Genomic DNA, 7683 nt, shown 5'->3' with positions numbered 1-7683 from the left:
AAAATAATAAATGAGTATTAAATTAAAGATAAAGAACTGACAACAACCTATGCCTACACAACAGAAACCACCACACACATACCAAGGAGAACTACATAATATGTCAAAGAAGCAGCAGGCCAGTTCAAACATTACAAAACAAACCCAAAATAAAACTCCTCCTAGGGGAGCTCTGGTGGCCTAGTGGCAAGAAGCTGCACTGCGATCACAGAGCTATGTGGTTTGAATCCACCAGATGCTCTGCCAGAGAAGGAGGGTCCATCTCCTCCTGTATCAGTCAGATCCAATTTGACGGTACACACACACACACACAAACAAAATAATAAAATAAAATAAATTTAAGAAATGTAAAAAAGAAAAAAACTCCTCTTAAAAAACAGATCAGAATCCACACCAAATGAGTACCCCAGACACAGAGAGGAAGATAAAATATATCAACATGGAATTACATGAACAGCTACTGAAGAAGGTATAAATGATGGAAGAAAAATTGAAGCCATAGATAAAGTAAATACCTCAGAGACAGCAAGCGAGGAAAAATATATCTACATGGAGTTACATGAATAGTTACTGAAGAAGCTATAAAAGATGCAAGACTTGAAACCATGAACAACAAGATACAAAAATTTAAAAATAATTATTGCAGGTCCTCGTTTCAATCATAGCTGAACAACAGCCACAAGTCAAATTGTTCATGAAGGCTGGCAGTGATGCGGCCAAGATTGGGAACTGTCCCTTCTCCCAGAGACTGTTCATGACGTTGTGGCTCAAAGCAGTCACCTTCAACGTCACCACTGTTGACACCAAAAGGCAGACAAACTGTGCCCAGGAGGGCAGCTCCCATTCTTGCTGTATGGCACTAATGTGCACACAGACATCAAGAGCAGAGAATTCCTGGAGGCTGTGCTATGTCCTCCCAGGTATCTCAAGCTGGCAGCTCTGAACACTAAATCCAATAAAGCTGGTCTGGACATATTTGACAAATTTTCAGCCTACATCAAGAATTCAAACCTAGCACCCAATGATAATCTAGAGAAGGGGCTAGTAAGAGCTCTAAAGGTTTTAGACAATTACTTGGTATCACCTCCCCCCACCCCCCACCCCCCCAAAAAAAAGACGTGGATGAGATCACTGCTGAGGAGAAGGCATCTCTCAGAGGAAATTTCTGGATGGCAATGAACTCACCCTGGCTGATTGTAACCTGTTGCCAAAACCCCACATTGTTCAGGCTGCATGTAATAAGTACCAGGGATTCTCCATGTCAGAACAGTTTAAGGGAGTGTGTCAGTACTTGTAAAACACATGTCCTCGGGAAGAATTCACCTCCACTCATACAGTTGATGAAGAGATTGTGCTGGTCTATGAGCAAGTGGCCCAAGCCTTCATATTAAAAAAAAACCCTCTAGGGACTGGATCGACTCCTTTCATTTATTTCCACAAAGACCCTGAGTGGTTTCCACATGGCTATCCAGTGGACACACTCCAAAATGACCAGTGGGCAAGGATTCCTGGAGCAGCATGGGATAGGCAAATGAGGGAAAAAAGGATGGGTGGGCTTGAGTGAGATTTTTATTGTGGAGTTGGACAGAACAACATAATTCATTAATAAAACAAAGAATGAAAAAAACTTATCACAAGGCAGAGGGTAAAACCACAGTACTAGACAAAAACAAAATGCACAATACATTCCAGAATTGTGTTGTAGTTGTTGTTGATTGCCTTTGAGTCAAGCAGGACTCATAGCAACCCTATGAACAAAAGGCCTGAAGCCCCTCTACAAAACTATCGACATTTATCAAAGTTCATAGAGTTTCTGGAAGAATGTTATTTAGGAAGTAGATGCCACTCCTGATTCCAACCCTGTCATAGGAACATGTAAAATTGATATTCCAGAATAGGAAGACAAAAATGGTAGATTGTTCAGCATGATGGAGGGACAAAAAAAGCAGAACAGAAGAGATGGAACACAGTCAGCAAACTAGAAGACCAGAACCTCAATGAGAATTACTACATACATGTTATATGTCATTACATGTTATATTGTTGTTACCGTTATGTGTCATTGAATCAACTACAACTCACAGCGACCCTATACATCATAGCTCTGACTGTCTCTGACACATATACCCCCCATTACTCCAGCTATTGTGTCAATTCATCTCTTTTGCATTGTCTTTCCACTCTTCCAACCACGATATCCTTCTAAAAAGTCCCTCCTGGCTACCTGTCCAAAGTATGTGAAATGGAGTCTCAGAATCCGTGCCTCCGAATCCATAACTCCAGGAGCAGCTTGGTTTCACCCTCTCTACAACAGACCCGTTTGTTCTCTTGGCAGTTCTATACTCTTTTCCAGCACTACTACTAATAGGCATCAAATCTTCTTCTGTCATCCTTGGTCACTGTCCAGCTCTCTGATGCACAGCAAGTAATTAGGAAGACCATAGCTTGGTTCAGATGCACCTTAGTCTCCAGACTAACATCCTTGCTCCTAAGCATTCTAGAGAGGTCCCTGACAAATTTTCCTCATGCTGCTTCTTTTGATTACCTGACTGCTGGTGCCAAGAGTATTGACTATGGAACCAAGCAAGCTGAAATTTTTAACAATCTCTATCTCTTCTCCATCTATCATGACACTGACAATTGGCCTAGTGGTGAAAATCTTTGTTTTTTGATGTTGAGCTTCAATTCATATTACAAACTACAGTCCTTGATCCTCTGCAGCAAATGCTTCAGGTCCTCCTCAGTTTAAGCAAGCAATGTGTCATCTACACAGAATGAAAGTTGTTGATGAGTCTTCCTTCAAACCTGATGCCACATTCCTCCTGATAAAGTCTAGCCTCTTGAATTATCTGTTCTGCACACAGATTTAAAAGGTATGGAGAAAGGACACATTCCTGACACTCTCCTTTTCTGATTTTGAACCATGCTGTATTTTGAACCTTGCTCTGTTCTAACGAATGCCTCCTAATCCAAGTATAAGTTTTGCATGAGTATGTTACATTACTTAACACAAGCTTGCAAATTTAGCCAGAACTGCATAACCAGGAGAGGATAAAATTGACTTATAAAGGCCTTCTAAAAAACAAGTCCCTGTGTGCAACAAAAACTTTTTCCAGTAAGTGAAAAGAAAACCTACAGACTGAGAAACAACATTTGGCAATCACATTTCAGACAAGGGTCTCATAACAAAAGTTCTTCATATTGTACTGGGAAAGTCTACTGTTAGAGACCTGTCCAAAGTACTGAAGAGGAATGATGTCAGTCTGGAGACTAAGGTGCGCCTGATACAGGCCACAGTCTTTGCAATCACTTGCTATGTGTCAGAGAGCTGTACAATGACTAGGGAGGACAGAAGGAGAACTGAAATCTTTGAGATGTAGTGTTGGAGAAGAGTATTAAATATACTATGTGGAGTGGGACAGGACAACATAATTCATTAATAAAGAATGAAAAAAATTTATCACAAGGCAGAGGGTAAAAAGCCATAGTACTAGACAAAACTGAACTGCACAATACATTCCAGAATTGTGTTGTAGTTGTTGTTGTTTGCCTTCAAGTCAAGTACGATTCATAGTGACCCTATGAACAAAAGGCCTGAAGCCCCTCTACAACTATTGACATTTATCAAAATTCATAGAGTTTCTGGAGGAATGTTATTTAGGAAACTAAAACTGGTAAGAGAACGAATAGGTTCATCCTGGAGAGGGTTAAACCAGGCTGCTCCTTGGAGGCAAGGATTCTGAAGGTTCGTCTGATATACTTTCAACATGTTGCAAGACATTGTACAGAGACGTCATGCTTGGGAGGGTGGAGGGTCAGCACAGGAGAGGAAGACCCAGAATGAGATGAGATTCAGTGACTGGGGTAATGGGGAGAGGTATGTTAGAGACAATAAGATTGGAATAGGATAGAGCAGGGTTTAGGCCTGTTGTCTATACGGTCGCTATGAGTCACAGTCTACTCGAAGGCACATAACAACAAAAACAGGGTATTCACATGGAAAAGACTAATAAACCATTAACAAAATGGGCAAAAGACATAAAAAGACTATTCACAAAAGAAAACATGTGAAAAGTCAGCAGACACATTAAGATCAATGTCAGTAAGAGAACCCGAATCAAAACAATGAGATATCATCTCACCTCAGTAGCAGTAGCAAAGTTTAACAGGACAGCGAGCAACAAGTTTGGAGTTTTGAATTCTCATACACTGCTGGTGGGATTGTAAAGTGAAACAGCTACTATAGAAGGCAGTTTGGCATTTCCTCAAAAGGCTGAATATAGAAATACTGTGTGACTCAGCTATTCCTCTGCAGGGAATATAATCCAAGGAAATTAAAACAGACACACAAGCAGAGAGATATGTATACTTATCTTTATAGTAGAATTATTAACAATAGCAAGAAAACTGCAAACAGCCCAAATGTCCATCAACAAATGAATGGATTCCATTCCAAAACTAAGGAACAACAACTTTGTAAAATACTGTAGAACACTGAAGCATTATGTCTAGGGAGCATTATGTGCAGTGAACTGACTCAGTCTCATACATACTTATAAAACTATTAGTGTAAAAATGGAAAGATAACTAGTTAGATTTGTGAATGTCCAAAACGAGAAGGTGAAGAGAGAAAAGGGGCAGAAAAAAGGGGAAGGATGGAGATCACTGGGATAGCAGAGTTTAGTGGGCCAACTAGGGGCGGGGGTGGGGAGGTGAAGGAGTAGAAGGGTTTAAAAGAGACTTGAGACAGATGATTATAGTCACAGATCTATACTGATGTGTTGTATGAAATACAGTGTATATGAAGGATTATGTTAAACACAGTACTAATGAAAGCTTATATAAAACACAGTGTACAAAAATGAAACACAATATAACAAAAAAATAAAGATTAAGGTCCTTGGAGAACATCATGTTTGGGAGGGTGGAGAGACAGTGCAAAAGAGAAAGACCCTTGATGAGATGGATGGATTCAGTGATTAGGGTAATGGGAGTAGGTGTGTTGGAGACAGTGAGGTTGGCACAGGATAGAGCAGGGTTTAAGGCTCTTTGTACATAGGGTTGCTATGAGTTGCAAGTGACTCAATGGCACATAACAACAAAAAGAAGGTATGCCTGATCAAAACGTTTAAAAAAAAAAGATACTCAAAGGGAGTGTAGTTAAGAACTACCAGCTGCAACCTATGAATCTGGTGCGTATATTGAGACCACATTACGAGTTACAAGTAACATTACTTCGGAAAAAGTACAGATCATCCTTGAAAGTAGCTTATTTTCTAATTTCACAAATTATATTAGCAACAAGATCAATAGTAAATGAGAGTAGGTAACAGTCCTATTTAACCTTGGTGATGACTCAACCTCAGTTCCGATGTTTACTAATATGACAAAATCATAGCTCTATAAATGTCCATCAAATCTCTATGGTTTGTTAACAAATTTTCCTTTCTATATGCTAGGATCCTCCATTTATTACTTCTCATTTAGACATTTTGAGTCTAAACTCTAATCCTCTCTAGACATCATTACTTACTATTCCTAATCACACTTTTGTTAAACTGCTCCATTGACCTGTCCATACCTCTATATGCTTACCATCTCCGTCTATTATCTTTTAATTTTTCACACCTCACACTTAATGATGCCTGATTGTTCTATTCTAACCTGCTATATTGTTTTCCCTGATCTCAACCTTTCTCTCTTACAACTTCTCAAAACTCAAACATTCCTCTCTCTACCTTAATCTTTGGTATAAAACTTTCCTATTATCTTAAAAATTAGAAATACCTTCCATTATTAATGATGCTTCATGGCAACACAAATATTTTAAATCAACAATGTTTGAAATCCTATCATAGACAAATATATATTATTGTTGTTGTTGCTGTTGTTGTGATTAGGTGCCATTAAGTCGACTACAACTCACAGCAATTCTATGAGTAACAGATCTGATTCTTGCCCTATCCTGTGACATTCTCATCATCCTCTGATATACTTGGGTCTACTGATACAATCAATGTGTCAATTCATCTTGTTAAGGGTCTTCCTCTCTCTGCTGACTCTCAATATTTCCAAGCATGATGCCTCCCTACAAAGCCTGGCCTCTCCAAACAACACACCCAAAGTATATGAGAAAAAGTTTTACCACTCTTGCCACTAAGGAGAATTCTTGTTTCACTTTCTTCAAGACATATTTGTTTGCTCTTTTGGCTGTTCATGGAATAGTTAGTACTCTCAGCAAACACAACTTGAAAGCATCAATTATTTTGTTGCTCTTATTCAATGTTCAATTTTCAGAAAAATAGCAAGTTACTAAAAAAGATCCTGGTGTGGATAATATACACCAGAGTCTTCAAACTGACATCATTGCTCTCTAGTTATTTGGACAAATCCTTGAAAGCAGATTTTCCCAATGCAACATATCTTTTGATTTCTAACTGCTACTTATCAACTGTGGTTCCAAACAAGATAAAGTCATTGACAATTTCAACTTTTCTGTATCATGATGCTGACTACTGGTCCAGTATTGAGGATTTTTGTTTTCTTTATTTGGAAATGTAATCCAAATTGAAGCCTACAGTCTTAGATCTTCTGCAGCGAAAGTTTGAAGTCATCTTCATTTTCAGCAAGCAAAGTTGTCATCCACAAAATGCAGGTTAATGATGAATTCTCCTCTGATCGTGATGCCATATTCTTCATAAAGTTCAGCTTCTCAAATTACGTGATCAGCAAATATAATGAACAGGAATGGCGCATACAGCCCTGACATATACATTTCTTGATTTTAAACCATGTAGTTCACACAGCAGGTAACTGCGAAAATGATGGCATGGATCAGGTGCACCTTAGTCTTCAGACTGATGCTCTTCAGTACTCTGGAGAGGTCCCTGACAGCAGACTTAGCCAATGCCAATTCATCTTTTGGGTTTCTTGCTGCTGGTACTAAGAGTGGTGATTGTGAAGCAAAGCTGTTAACAATCTCAATCTCTTCACCATCTATCATGATGCTGAGAATCTGTTTTCTTGATGTTGAGCTTCAATCCATACTTAAGGCCGCAGTCCTTGACCTTCTGTAGCATATCTTTCAGGTCCTCAATTACAACAAGCAAGGTTGTGTCATCTGCATAACATAGGTTATTGACGAGTCTTCTTCCAATCCTGATGTTACATTCCTCCTCACAGAGCCCAGCTTCCAGATAATCTGTTCTGCATATAGATTGAAAAGGTATTGATACAGACATATGGATGGCATACACCCTTCCCGATTTTAAACCAGTATCTCATTGCTCTATTCTGAAGACTGCCTGCTGGATAATGACTAGGAATGATAGAGAATTAATGACTTTGAGCGGTGGTGCTAAAGAGGACTGAATATGCCATGGAATATCAGGAGAACAAACAGGTTCTTCCTGTTGTTGTTTATTGTTGTTATGTGCCATCGAGTCATTTGCAACTCATAGTGACGCTATGTACAACAGCCCTAAACCCTGCTCTATCCTGTGCCAATCGCATTGCCTCTGACACACCCATCCCGATCACCCCAGACACTGAATCAATCCACCTTAAAGAGGGTCTTCCCCTCCTGCGCTGTCCCTCCACCCTACCCAGCATGATGTCCCTCTCTAAAGACCTGTCTCTCCTTAAAACATGTGCAAAGTATGTCAGACGAAGCCCCAGAATCCT

The 7683-nt window shown here is 39.5% G+C and overlaps 1 protein-coding gene and 1 pseudogene across 9 annotated transcripts in view; one reads left to right on the top strand and one right to left on the bottom strand.

Moving 5' to 3' along the window:
- Positions 1-7683, bottom strand: part of ABI2 (abl-interactor 2) — a 151484-nt gene that overhangs the window by 106060 nt on the left and 37741 nt on the right. The gene's annotated exons all lie outside the window — the stretch shown is intronic.
- The window catches only part of LOC102848687, a 44305-nt pseudogene continuing 37289 nt past the window's right edge, over positions 668-7683 (top strand).

The sequence above is a fragment of the Elephantulus edwardii genome, unplaced genomic scaffold (assembly GCF_000299155.1).
Source record: "Elephantulus edwardii isolate Elephantulus edwardi_28Jun2011 unplaced genomic scaffold, EleEdw1.0 scaffold00075, whole genome shotgun sequence".
Lineage (NCBI taxonomy): Eukaryota > Metazoa > Chordata > Mammalia > Macroscelidea > Macroscelididae > Elephantulus > Elephantulus edwardii.
This window is presented reverse-complemented; position numbering and strand designations above follow the sequence as displayed.